Source organism: Phocoena sinus, chromosome 3 (genome assembly GCF_008692025.1).
Source record: "Phocoena sinus isolate mPhoSin1 chromosome 3, mPhoSin1.pri, whole genome shotgun sequence".
Taxonomy (NCBI): Eukaryota; Metazoa; Chordata; class Mammalia; order Artiodactyla; family Phocoenidae; genus Phocoena; species Phocoena sinus.
The window spans coordinates 165,466,790-165,481,722 of NC_045765.1; positions in this window are offsets into that span (position 1 = coordinate 165,466,790).

The following is a 14,933-nucleotide window of genomic DNA, read 5'->3' on the forward strand; positions in this document are numbered from 1 at the left end:
ATCTGTTCACTCACTGAAAGATATTTGGGGGACTTCCCTGGTGGTCTAGTGGTTAAGAATTTGCCTTCCAACGCAGGGGATGTGGGTTCGATCCCTGGTCAGGGAGCTAAGATCCCACATGCCGCGGGGCAACTAAGCCTGCGTGCCGCATCTACTGAGCCTGCATGCCACAACTAGAGAGAAGCCTGCGCACTGCAACGAAAGATCCCACGTGCCGCAACTAAGATCCAATGCAGACAAAAAATAAAAATAAATAAAATAAAATAAAAAGATATTTGGGTTGTTACCAGGGGATAATTATGAGTAGAGCTGCTATAAATGACTCTTTATTTAAATTCATTAACTGTAATGTTATTTATTTCAAAACTACTTTATCAGCAGAAATATTAAACTGTAGTTTATGACACTTATTTTATTTGAAGTGTTTATTCTAGTAATTTGGGGGTAAATTAACATTTCTCTTGCATTCACTTTTATTACATAAATATAGATTATTAAATAACTACCATGACTTGTCCCCACAAATCATGACAAGGCAAAGATCAAGTCCATATAATGGATACAAATAAAGTAAAATGGTGGTTTGGAGCAGGGCAGTTTTACACATGATCTGAAGATGGAGAGATAGAGGTTAAAATTTTTAGAAATTTGATGCACTTCGGTTGGACCTTAGAAAGTATTCAATATATTGGCAGCCAGAAATGGATAAGCGAAGGCATGGATTTGTGGATAAGTTTTTGGCATCCTTGAGGGTAGTTTTGGGTACAGAAAGAACTGTGTGGATGTTTATTTTAGCTTTACATTTTAATTTCCCATATATGAAAGTCACAAATCCTAAATCCTTATTCTCTTATTAGTTATTAAAGTTCAGTTTACAGATCTCATTCTTATTATTATACATCTAGTAAACCTGAGGCATCAGTTGAAAGAGGTTTTTGGATTTACTAAGTTAATGAACCATCTTCAGCTCTTTTAAACTACATTTATACATGTAATGTAACTGATTTTCCTTTAAAGTATTTTTGTTGCCCAAATTAACAACAAAAAAGATTCCTGAATACTATATAATTATAGGAAATCTAATAAATGAATTTACAAAAGAAGCAAAGCTTAAGTTCTCTTAATCCTTTCAGTATGATGAATCAACCTAGTAAGACTCCAGCCTTGAATCACAAATCTAAATTAACCATTTAGTTACACATTTTAAATTGGTGATAAATGGCTGACCTTCTAATTGGTCAAATTCTATTAAATATTCCAAGAACATAAAATACCAAATATGCACAAATCCTACCTGAGAAATTTCATGTTAATACTACGGCTTTGACTTTCATAAAGTTTTGATATTTAATTCTAAATCTTCCCCTATTAAAAGGTATTTACCCAGAGGAAAGGATGGTTACCATTCCAGTTAACTGAGGCTACTCAGGCCGGGGGCTTCAGACAAACGTGAGTCCTGATGCTGCAGACATTTAGAATGGAATAGAAATCTCTGCCTGACAGTCATGCACAGCCCTTTCCACAACTGTTTTGTGATAATTCAATACAATTGACCCTTGAACAACATGGGGGTTGGGGGTGCCAGCCCTACTCCCACCCCACCCCTCTGTCAAAAGTCTGCAAATTGATAAATGACTCAACCATGGGCAGGAAGCTGAAACAGTTTGGGTAGGATCAGGACTCAAGCCCTAGTTCTTTTGAGACATACTGTGATCTCTAATCAAACACAAACTTCCCCATACTTCATTGTACCACGTGGAACAAGATTTTTAGTAAAGGAGCCAAGTGATCAAACTTAACATGACTCACAGTGGGACACCTAACGTTATGTTCCTCCTGATGTCCTAGAACATGAAGTTCTTCAGACTCTTGCCAAAAATGTTTGACCTGAACTACATCAACCCTTTAAACTTACCTTCCAGTTCACAGGAAATACAGGGGAGGGTAGTTAAATGGACACTGTATTAGTTAGCTATTGCTGAGTAACTAATTACCCCAGACCTAAGCTACTTAAACAACAATGAACAGTATCTCACACAGTGGTCCAAGAGAAGGCAAGGAGAAAGCCCCAATGCCTCATATGAACTAGACTCAGAAGGCACAAGCTGTCACTTCTGCCATATTCCATTTATTAAAAGTGAGTCAATAAGGACAGCCCACACTCAAGGGGAAGTTCCATCTTTTGAATCGGGAGAATCAAAGAATTTGTGAACATATTTTAAAATCACCACAGGGGTTATTTTAGTTTAAAAAAAGATAAAGAAAGCAGAAGAAATGTGTGAATCCTGATTGGATCCTGGATTTTCTAAAAAGTCATTTTGAGGACAATCATGCTTAGTGAAACAAGTCAGACAGAAAAAGACAAATACTGCATGCTATCACTTATATGTGGAATCTAAAATAATAAAACAAACTAGTGAATATAACAAAAAAGAGGGCTTCCCTGGTGGTGCAGTGGTTGAGTCCACCTGCCAATGCAGGGGACGTGAGTTCGTGCCCTGGTCCAGGAAGATCCCACATGCAGCGGAGCGGCTGGGCCTGTGAGCCATGCCGCTGAGCCTGTGCATCCAGAGCCTGTGCTCTGCAATGGGAGAGGCCACAGCAGTGAGAGGCCCACGTACCGCAAAAAAAAAAAAAGAAAGAAACAGACTTGCAGATATACAAAACAAACTAGTGGTTACCAGTGGGGAGAGAGAAGAGGGAGGCGCAAGATAGAGGAAGGGGATTAAGAGGTAAAAACTACTATGTATAAAATAAATAAGCTACAAGGATACACTGTACAGCACAGGGAATATAACCAGTATTTTATAATAAGTATAAATGGAGTATAATCTTTAAAAATTGTCAGTCAGTATGTTGTACACCTGAAACTTAAGTAATATTGTAAATCAACTTTACCTCAATTAAAAAAACGTAAGACACAATGATATGTTGTCTACAAAAGACTCACTTTAGATATAAAAACACGAAGATGGTTGAAAGTAATGGGAAGGAATATATGCACCTTGCTCACATAAGCTTAAAAAACTGGTATTACTATATTAATATTACTCAAGTAGACTTCAAGACAAAGAGTTTTGTCTGAGATAAAGAGAACTATTTTATTATGATCAAAAGATTGTCAATAGAAAAACATAAAAATCCTAAGTGTGTGTGCATCTAATAAAAAGAGCTTCAAATACACGAAGTAAACATTGACAGTATTGAAAAGAGAAATAAACAAATCCACAGTGAGACTGAGACAAACATCCCTCTCTCAAGATGCTTATCTGCTGAAAAAAAAAGTAAACAAAAATTAGTAAATGTATAGAAGATTTCAATAGCATTATTGACCAGTTTGATCTAACAAATATTTATAGATTGCAAAAAGAAAAAGAAAAAAGACATAAAAGTCATTTTGAGAACAACTGGAAAACTTGACTATGAAACAAATATTAGATGAATTAAGGAATTATTAATAATTTTCATAGATATGACAGTGGCATTGTGGTGATGTGGAAGAAGATTTTTATTCTTAGAGAAGCACACAGAAGTATTTAGCAATGAAATGTCATGAAGTCTGCAACCTGTTTTTAAACAGATCAGAAAAAAAAGAGATAAAACCAATGAGACAAAGTGTTAACACTTGAATCTCAGTAGAGAGTACAAATTATTAACTGTACTGATTTTTGACCTTTTCATACTTTCAAAATTTTTCAAAATAGACATAGGTAAATATATTAGGATAGTTTGGTGTCAAATTAGGGGTGAGTTTCTCAAATTCAAGACTGAGGAATTAGGTTGTCATCCTTGGTTTTCCAGAAGGAAAAGGAGACCCTCTGCTTTTAATAAATGCTCTTCTTTTGTCTAATATTCCTGGCAAGTGGGTACCACATTAGCTTCAAAGAACTCTCTTCCTGTAAGAGACACAGGAAGAAATCCCTGGTGTATATGTGGGGCTCCGTCTGCAAAACCAGGCAACAAAACCACTTTGAAGACATTAAAGACACTCTGGAGAAGCAGAGCCAAGCAGAAATTGATGTCAAGGAGAAAAGCCGGTGTACTTTACAAAAAGCAGAAGTTCCAGGGCCTTCTGTGAAAGTCTGAGAAGGAAGAGTGGAGGAGGTAAGGAGGTGGGGAAGGAGAGCCCCCTCAAACTTCCAGCCCAGGATTTCAAAGAAAACCACCAAGAAGCCTCTGTTAGACACTGAGAGACTCTGGAAGAAAAGGAGGGGAGAATTGTGTTTGAGGTCAACAAACGAAGGTCTCAGGTTTATGCCTCTGTAGGCAGATAGAATGGGTGTCCCGGAAGAAAAGAACCAGACATACTGTCTAACACAGGGGTCCCCAACCCCTGGGCTACAGACGGGTACCAGTCTGTACAGCAGGAGGTGAGCGGCGGGTGAGTGAGCAAAGCTTCATCTGTATTTACAGCCGCTCCCCACTGCTCGCATTACCGCCTGAGCTCCGCCTCCTGTCAGATCAGTGGTGGCATTAGATTCTCAAAGGAGCATGAATGCTACTGTGAACTGTGCATGTGAGGGATCTAGGCTGTGCACTTCTTAGGAGAATCTAATGCCTGATGATCTTTGAGGTGGAGCTGAGGCGGTGATGCTAGCGCTGGGGAGTGGCTGCAAATACAGATTCTCATTAGCAGAGTGGTTTGACTGCACAGAGACCATAATATATAAATTGCTTGCAGACTCATATCAAAACCCTATCAGCGAGTGCCAAGTGAAAACAAGCTCAGGGCTCCCACTGATTCTGCATTATGGTGAGTTGTCTAATTATTTCACTATATATTACAATGTAATAATAATAGAAATAAAGTGCACAATAGATGTAATGCGCTCGAATCATCCCGAAACCATCCCCCCCATCCCCAGCCCGTGGAAAAATTGTCTTCCACGAAACCAGTCCCTGGTGCCAAAAAGGTTGAGGAGGCCATTTTGGCCTAAGCCATTTTGTGATCTAAGCCTGTCTACAATGCCTGCCTTTGACCAGGCCAGGGAAATAACTTAATCATATCAGAGACAATAAATCAGTTATAAGGACTCCCAGTTCTGTTTGAAGGTTAGGATTAGCCTGAAGCTCACTCTTGTGCCATCTTGCAGGATCCAAACCCCCTTGAGCACTCAACCACCAGACTAACTGGAATCTAGGGAATGATGATGCTGACCTCTGCTGACCCTTGAGACTTCAATCAACTAGAACCTGGACTCTGTCAATCTTTTCCCCAATTCTAGACTGAATTCTCCTCTGCCTAAGCCCCCTTGTGAATATGCATATACCCTTGGCTTAAAACTTTCCCAGTTTTGCTCTTGGGGAGACACTGCATTGGGAAATATCCCTGGTGTTTTCCTTACTTGATGCAAGTTATAAATCCTATGTTTCTCTGTTCTTTGGCTTGGTTGTGTTTTGTGGCTTGGCATTCTCCAAGAGGCGAACTGAGTTTTTGGGTAACATCTTCAAAAGAAGACTACATCCCCTACTTCAGAATACTCAAAGGGAATCCTACATATAGAATTTGAGGTTAATAGTAGAATAAGTTAATAAAACATTATTTCAACATGCCATAATGATTTAATAACTCTTATTGACACCAAAACATTTCATCCATTTAATAACATGTGGTATTATTTTTAGCAACTAGATATTGATCTAAAAATCACATTTTATTGAAGTACATTAGAAGCAAGTAGATAAAGTCAGAATGTGGGAACTTCTACAGCAGCAGTCCCCAACTTTTTTGGCACCAGGGACCGGTTTTGTGGAAGACAATTTTTCCACGGATCGGGGAGATGGGGGATAGTTCAGGCAGTAATACAAGCGATGGGGGGATGGTTCAGGCTGTAATGTGAGCAATGGGGAGCGATGGGGAGCAGCAGACGAAGTTTCACTGGCTCACCGCCACTCGTCTCCTGCTATGTGGCCTGGTTCCTAACAGGCCATGGACCAGTGCCGGTCTGCGGCCCAGGGGTTGGGGACCCCTGTTCTACAGGATAACAACCCAATGGGGAGACTATTCTAGATAAAAGAATGTTAAGAAAAAAGATAATCTCAAAACTTGGAAATAGAAAAGTGATGATTTAGTGTCCTGTTTTTTCAATGTCACGCTGGGGCATTGCCTAACATGCTAGGGGCGTGTACCTTCATTTCAGGCTATTTAAGATTAATGAAGGTATTTCCCAGTTCTGTGAATAAAGATGATAACATGTATAAAACAGACTGATGCAGAGGATTCTTATCTGATAGCAACTGGGATTAATTTTGTCTGGTAGAGATGTAAATGATTTCTATTTGGTAGCAAAGATCATCAAAAAGATTTTGATTTTAATTTTTATTTTCTTGGGGATTGTTAACCAGTTTTACAAAAAGTCTAACTTAGCAATCATTTTCTGATGCCTCAGTTTCTCAAAGTTTCTTTTAACCAACTTAATCATCTTGCTGCTTCCCTTATTACTGAGTTAATTAAATATTTAATACCTAGTTCCTTTATGTTTATAGGAGACTCGGGTTTTGCCTTTTAAAAAATTCTATGTTGAAAAGAGACTTGAAAAACAGAACACCAAATGCAATAGGGGGACCTTGTTTAGATCCTGTTCTCTAACAAACCGGTTGCAAAGACATTTTTAGGGAGATGGAGGACATTTACAAGATGGTCTAAGCATTAGAAGATATTAAGGAGTAAGTGATAATTTTCTTAGGTGTAAAGATGGCATTGTGGTATGAAGGAAAAGATTATATCTCTCTCTATATATATTTAAGTGTATGAGTTATCTAGTGCTGTGTAACAAATTACCCCAAATTATGCTATTTTAAAATGTAGGTTTTATTATTATTTACGTATGGCAAGGCCAATAGATCAGAATAAGAGTGCCATTGAAAATATAGTTTTCTATACTCCTACATCCCAAGAGAAGGGAGCACACTACACCACAACACAGGTGAGCTACATGGGGAAGCACCTGGGTCAGTCTGGAGGCAGAGGGACTGAGGGGAACATGTGGGCATGAGACTTTGTTGTGGTTTCTATGGGAAGGGACAGGCAAGGCAGGGAAAGCGGGCTTAGGATTGTCTAGTCTGAAAAATTTCAGTGGACTCTGGGGCATGGGGGCTATCTCTAGTTGTCTGGTCCCTGGCTATGCGGTCACTGGTGCAGGTAGATAGTGGCCCAGAGTGTGAGAGCCTGATGGAGGAGGTGGTTGGGTGTGGGCTCTGGATTAACGGGTTTGCTTATGAAAGCTAAGTTCTCTTTTTAAATTTTTAATGTTTTATACAATTTTTAAAGGTTAAACTCCATTTACAGTTATTACAAAATACTGACTATATTCCCTATGTTGCACAATACATCCTTGTAGCCTGTTTTACACCCAATAGTTTGCATCTCCCACTCCTCCATTCCTATATTGCCCCTCCTCCCCTCCCTACTGGTAACCACTAGTTTGTTCTCTATATCTGTGAGTCTGCTTCCTTTTGTTATATTCACTCCTTTGTTGTATTTTTTAGATTCCATGTATAAATAATATCATATAGTATTTGTCTTCCTCTGTCTGACTTATTTGATTTAGCACAATGCCCTCCAAATCCATCCATGTTGCTGCAAATGGCAAAATTTTATGGCTGAGTAGTATTCCATTGTATGTATACCACATCTTCTTTATCCATTTATCTGTTGATGGATACTTAGGTTGCTTCCATATCTTGGCAATTGTAAATAATGCTGCTATGAACACTGGAGTGCATGTATCTTTTTGAATTAGTGTTTTTGCTTTTTTTGGATGTATATCCAGGAGTGGAATTGCTGGGTCATATGGGTCATATGGTAACTCTATTTTTAGCTGTTTCAGAAACTCCATGCTGTTTTCCACAGTGGCTGCACCAATTTACATTCCCATCAACAGTGCACAAGGGTTCCCTTTTCTCCCTGTCTTTGCTGGTATTTGTTATTTGTGGTCTTTTTGATGATAGCTGTTCTGACAGGTATCAGGTGATATCTCATTGTGGTTTTGATTTGCATTCCCCTGATGATTAGCAATGTTGAGCATCTTTTCATGTGTGCCTGTGAAAGGCATGTTCTATCCCTGGGAATTGGCTAGCTCTGGGAGGGACAGTCTTTCCAGGCCCCAGAGATAAAAACATCAGAAACCCATGGTTAATACACATAGTGACTTTAAAAAATTTAGTATTTCATACAGTTTCTGAGAGTCAGGAATCTGGGAGTGGCTTTGCTGGGTGGCTCTGGCTCAGGGTCTCTCAGGAAGTTACCATCCAGTTGCTGGCCAGACCGCGGTCATCTGAAACTTGACTGGGGCCAGAGGCTCTGCGTCCAAGATGGCCCAGGCATCTTGTTTTCTCTCTGTTGGAAGAGAGTTCCTTGCTGACTTTGGCCAGCAGCCTCAGCTCCTCAGCAAGTGGGCCTCTCCAGAGGGCGGCTGGCTCCTCCCAGAGCAAGTGATCTGACAGTGAGTGAGAGAGTTAAGCCACACTTATAAAAATAAATAAGTATCAGAAATGACATACCATCACTTCTGCCGTATGCTATCGGTCAGACAGATTAACAGTGGTCCATTGTGGGGGAAAGGGCTGCACAGAGTATGAATACCAGGAAGCGGGGTTCACTGTGGGCCAATTTGCAGACCACCATGGTCCACCAAAAGTTCATATCCTTCCCACGTGCAGAATATAGTCAACCCCTTCCAGAGTCCCCAGAAATCTCATCCTACTATAGCATCTGCTCAATGTCCAGAATCTCATAATGTAAATCAGGTCTATAAATTTATTATAGTTCCTTAAATCCAGTTTCTCCAGTACAGTTCTTCTTGACAAGCTATCACTCCACCCCACCCCCTCTGTATTAGTCAGCTCAGGCTGCTGTAACAAAATACCACAGACTGGGGGGCTTAATCAACAGACATTTATTCCTCCCATTTCTGGAGGCTGGAAGTCCAAGATCAGGGTACCTGCATGGTTGAGTTCTGGTGAGGACTGTCTTCCTGGCTTGGAGCTGGCTGACTTCTTTTTCTTTTTGGCTGACTTCTTATTGTATCCTCACATGGAAGAGAGAGAGACAGAACTAGCTCTCTGGTCTCTTTACAAGGGTACTAATCCCATCATGAGGACCCCACCCCCATGGCCTCATCTAAACCTAACTACCTCCAAAATCTCCACCTCCAAATACCATCACATTGGGGGTTAGGGCTTCAACATGAACTTTAAGGGGACACGAATATTCAGTTCATAAACCCTCTCCTACTGAACATACAAGGGGACAGACAGAATAACCACTCTAGAAACTCTAGCTGAAAAAGGGAGAAGACGAGAGTGTGAAGAAGTTGCTGGTCCATATAGATTCCAAGCCAAGCAAACGTCCTAAGTTCCTTAATTAAGTCTCAAGTCTTGGGAACCATACTCCAAGGCTTTGGACTGCCCTCTGGGCTCTTGGTTTTTCCCTGTGAGTCATCCTTCCTTTTTCATGAAAGGAAAGATATCATGCTGTAACAGGAAACGTATCATGTGTTAGCAGCTGAGTAATATTCTCAGCCTGCTTCCTGCCAGTAGAACTTTGAGGGTCCAAAGACCTCTTTTTATTTTGTACTGGCTCTGTCCCTTTCAGTCCAAGTTGGTAATGATTCTGTACATATAATTCTCATAAAAACTTTATGGATTTCCTGCGAATCTCCACGGGATCTACTCCATTAGGCAAAGTCAACACCCCTAAATCTCTTTGAGATGAGCCCTTCTCCACATAGATAGGGCTTCTGCAGACAGCAGAGGGGCAATGATCCGAAGCTTCTAGGAGCACTGTTTTTTTTTTTTGGCCACACCGCTGGCATGAGGATCTTAGTTCCCTGACCAGGGATCGAACCCATGGCCCCTGCAGTGGAAGCGTGGAGTACTAACCACTGGACCGCCAGGGAAGTCCTGAGGAGCATTATCCTCTGATTGAGAGGGTCTGTGAGTGTCTTGGTCCACTGGGACTGCTGTAACAAAACACCACAGGCTGGGTAATTTATAAACAACAGAGATCTATTTCTCACAGTTCTGGAGGCTGGAATTCTGAGACCAGGGTGCCAGCATGGCTGGGTTCTGGTGAGGGCCCTCCTCCAGGCTGCCGACTTCTTGTGACCTCACATGTGAGGTACACCTTTAATCTCACAAGCATTCGGGCCACAGCAGTGAGGCGCACCTTTACTCTCCTTAGAGGGCCTTTTGTCTGACAAAAGGACTATGGGGTATGGCTTTATATCTTTCTGAAATCTTTTAAAAATTATTTACAGGCACAGCCTAGGGTCTATCTCTGGACCACAGGTTTTCCGGCAGGGCCCTGAATTTGGACTTTTGCTTGGAAGCCATTCCTTGATTCTAGCATAATTTGTCATCTGGCCCGGCTGAAAACCTTCCAGTCCCAGCTCCTTTCTGCTTAACGACCCTTCCGTTCAATTCTCTCTCTCCTCTGGCATCTTACTATAAGCAACTAGCAGAAAGCAGGCAGCACTGAAAACGCTTTGGCTCCAAATCTCCTTGACTAGATCACGAGTTCATTGGGTGCATTTTCCTCTGTCCACATGACTGCAGGCAACAGCATCACCAGGATCCCTTCCTCCAGTTTCCTCCACTTTCCTGCAAGCTCTGACCTGGATCTGTAACGACCTGGACTCTTATTCACAGCTTCTTCAAGGTGCTCCAGGCATTTACCAATGCTCTCAACAAAGCCCACCGCCTGGTGCCAAAGCCACTCCCACATTTTGGGATTCTGTCACAGTACCCCGCCTGCAAATGTATCCAAATGTGTTCTATCTGTACTACCAATTTAGCCCCAAATTTAGCAGGTTAAAGCGGTAGAAATTATTATCTTGCATAGTTTCTGAGGGTCAGGAATCTGGGACTGGCTTAGCCAGTGGTTCTGACGCAGGGTCTCTCAGGAGGCTCCCATCTAGATGTAGTGGGGTTTGCAGTCATCTGACACTTGACTGGGGCTTGGGGATCTGTGTCCATGAGGCTTTCTTTGCCACATGGGCCTCTCCCTGGGGCTACTAGCGACATGGCAGCTGACTTCCCCCAGAGCAAGTGATGAGAGGGAGAGGGAGAGAGAGAAGGCAAGATGCAGCCACGTGTCTTTTGTAACTTAATTCCAGACTGAGACAGGCCATCACTACTTCTGTATTCTACTGGACCAACCCTGTACAGTGTGGAGGGTGTGAAGTCCCAGAGGCGAAATGTCATGTTGTCTATAACCTATATACTTCAGCAAAAAAAAAAAAAAAAAAAAAGAAATGAAGTAAACTGCAAAAATATTCACAATAATTATATCTAAATCAGGGGAATGTGGGACTTTATTGAGCTTTTCTTTCTACTTTTCTGCATATTTGTACAGTTTCATAGTAAAAAGTGGGAAAAAAGCTAATTTAGGCTTTCTGTCTAGGGGTGACAAGATGGCTTAATGGCTCAAGAATCATCTAGAAACCAGCTTTCTTTTCTACCCAGCCTTCCGACCTGCCTTCAGCAGCAATGCCTGCCCTGCGCGCAGGACTCAGTGCTTTCCCAGCTGGCTACCTGCAGCTGCGTTCAAGGGGTGGGGCTGAGTCAGCAACACCACCCCAGAAATGGGAACAGATGACCTGCAATACACTCTCCCCCAGGTATTCCTGGGAGATGTTCTCAAACACACCAGCACTTCTGATTTTGTTCCAAAATTTCTTTAGAGGAGCAGTCCCATGGAATACTTTTCCTGACCTTGCCTTCAAGGTCAGTGTTCATACGGGGCTTTAGCAGAGTCTGCGGTCTTGTTTAACTTTGCCCGGTTTGTTAATTCAGCTTGGGTTCACTCAGTTCCTGGAATTTAGTTCGTTATTTCATAATAATAAATAAAATAACTTTGGAGGGACAACCAGCTGTGACTGCTGAGTCACAGCTCTTTATTAAGGAACTCTGTGAAACCCCAGTGTTCACTTATGCTAAGAGTTTCTTTAAGAATAGAGCTTTAAAAAAATTTTTTTTTAGAGTTAAATATTAACTTGTGATGAATTTTCCAGAGGAGTTTGGAACTAAAACTGGTGAAGGTGAAAAAAATGCCATTTGGGGTGTTGCAAGCAGTTTGTACGTTTTAAGATAGAAGCAAGAATTTATGTTTAGGGCCCACCCTCCGTTGGTTCTGGGTGGTAACACTTCGGTGACTTCTTTGACTTATTCAGGTATTTAAAAATTACCTACACATTATTTTGGAGAAATCCCAAGGCAGTGAAGTAATTCAGTTGCAGATGTTTCAAACTGGCACGTGAAAGGTTCTGTTTAATGCGAAACCAGTGTATCTCTAGCAGGATAACACCTTTGCCTTGGGGAGGACTGGAAGGGTACCCAGCCACGGTGCGATGGTTTGTCGATGTGCCCACTGGGCTAAACTGATCTATGTTTCCCAGGATTCCCTTTTCTTGTATGTTTCTAGTTTGATGGACCTATAAGATTTATTTTATCCTGAGAGTTGCACCTGCCTTCCTCCAGCCAGGCTTTCCTTGCTGAACCTGTAACATAAACTCATGGAAGGTTGACACTGACATGGCCTATACAGATTATCTAGTTCAATTGGGTCCTAAAGTTGGTCCATCGTAAGAGTCATCTGGGGAGTTTTTTTTTTTTTTGCGGTACGCACTGCTGTGGCCTCTCCCATTGCAGAGCACAGGCTCCGGACGCGCAGGCTCAGCAGCCATGGCTCACGGGCCCAGCCGCTCTGCGGCATGTGGGATCTTCCTGGACCGGGGCACGAACCCGTGTCCCCTGAATCGGCAGGCGGACTCTCAACCACTGCGTCACCAGGGAAGCCCCTGGGGATTATTTTGAAATAAGGTTTCCCCAGTGCCACCCTGTAAGATTCTGGTTCAGTAGGTCTGAGCCCAGGACATCTGAAATTTACAAGTTCCCTAGATGGTTTTGATGGTCAGCCAAGTGGGTTTGCTAGTCACTGTGATTCTCAAAGTATGGTCCTTGGACCAGGGACACCAGCATCATCACCCAGAATCTTGTTGGACCCACAGATTCCTGAGGTTCCCCCTGGACCTCCTGAATCAGAGGCTCTGTTTGTGGCCCAGCACTCTGTGGTTTAATAAACCCTCCAGGGGATTCTGATGCGTGCTAAAGTTTGAGAACCAAATCTAGTCTAATCCCTCATTTCATAGTTAAGGAAAACGAGTCTAAGGAGAAGGGACACGTCTTTGGTTTAATGCAAGAAGATGGACATAGGAGGCATCCTCTCCTTGCACTCAGGTGTTTCGAGCAGAGAACACTCACAGCCTGCCTTGAGAAACCTCAGGTTACTACACTTGTGAAAGCAAGGTTTTCATCAACTAGAAGATGTTACATGATCCAGTGACCCAGTTTGCAGTACAAAATGCCAAAGGAATCATTTTTTTTTTTAGGAGTGCAGGTTAAGGAAAATCAAGAGCTGTAGCACTTAAGCAAGCTTCATGAAGAAGAATTCTGAAAGCTGGAAAGGATTTGCATAAATGGAAAGAGAGAGGGCGTCCCTCTCCCCAAAGTAGGGAGACCACAGGGAGGAAGAGGCAGGACAACAGAGATTCCAGCCAGGTTCAGGGGGAAGGTGCACGTTAAGACAAAGAGGAGACTGTGAGAGGGGTCTGGGAGATAGTTTTAGGAAAATAGGTGGGAAAACAGTAGATATAAATTGTTTTTGAATGTTGTAAAAGAGGTGTACTTTTAATATAGCGCTGCCTCGTAATATTGGAATCCACTGCACAACTGTGCCAACTGAGACTGATTTGGAGGCAACTTTTTTAAAAATTACTTTTAAGTATGTGCATAAGTTTAACGCTGAGTTGGCAAATTTTGGCAAGGCATAGAGTTGCGAATTTGAAATCCCTCATGTTAATAAGCGTTAATTAATGTCAGGAATGATGCTTGGAGAGCTAAATTTACCAAATAGAGAAAAATGATGTGTAAGCAGTCACACCTAGTCTTTCCATGTAACTGGTACTTCCAAGATGCTGGAAGATGCTTAGAAACAGTGTAATAGAAATAATTTCGTGTTTCGATGGAAACCTATGCTTGCCTAGAGGTCACCATCCAGGCTATCTGATTCTTGTCTTCCAATGTCTGGTAGCTGTTTCACAATTCTGTAAGTTGTAGGTAGATGACAGACAAGCAAATTGACCTCGTTCCGCATGCTGTGGAAAAAAAGCCAGTTTGCCTCTGTCTGCATTTCCCTTTCACCATTCCTTTACTCCATATGTGTGCACTTTTTAAAAACTTTCTTCTGAACTAGTTTTAACATCTGCCTCGTTTTCTTATTAATTAATGAGTACTGTAAAGTTTTCAACACAGGTCATTTTTATATCTGTGTGAGCGTCATGATCTTACCTTTTTCTGAAAACTGCCCTTTAACAATCAGATTAAGTCTCACAAACCTTACCCCTCGAGGCTTTTTATATTACTGATTTGCCATCCCTCTGCAGAAAAGATCCCTTAAGAAAAAGTCACCCTCAATCAGAATTCACACCTTTTCCAACCGGAAGCGTCTTAACTAGTAAGGCTCTATCTCACGTGTCATGAGATTTTTGGTGAAATTCTTGTGGCGTCAAGAAGCTGCTGCTACTTTTCCCTGTCACTCATTTTCCTAATCAACATTTCTTCCGGTTTTCTTTCTTAACCCTTCTCTGTAGCCAATTGAATTGGTTACCACAATGTTAGGTGACCAGACAAAATATGGAGTGGCGGCGGAGGGAAGGAGGTCAAGTATGAATACGTAGTCATCTACTGTTTAAAACAGCCTAATTTTAATTTACAGTAAAGAAGTCACAGGTCTCAGGAGACAGGCGCACATGTAAATTTCATAGGCGACTGTCTTCCTCCTCCCGGTCTCCCTCCCCCCCTCGTTGTCTACCTTCCCCTCTCCTCCCCCCTCCCTCTCTCCCTCCCCTCCCTCCGTCTCCCTCCTCCCCTCC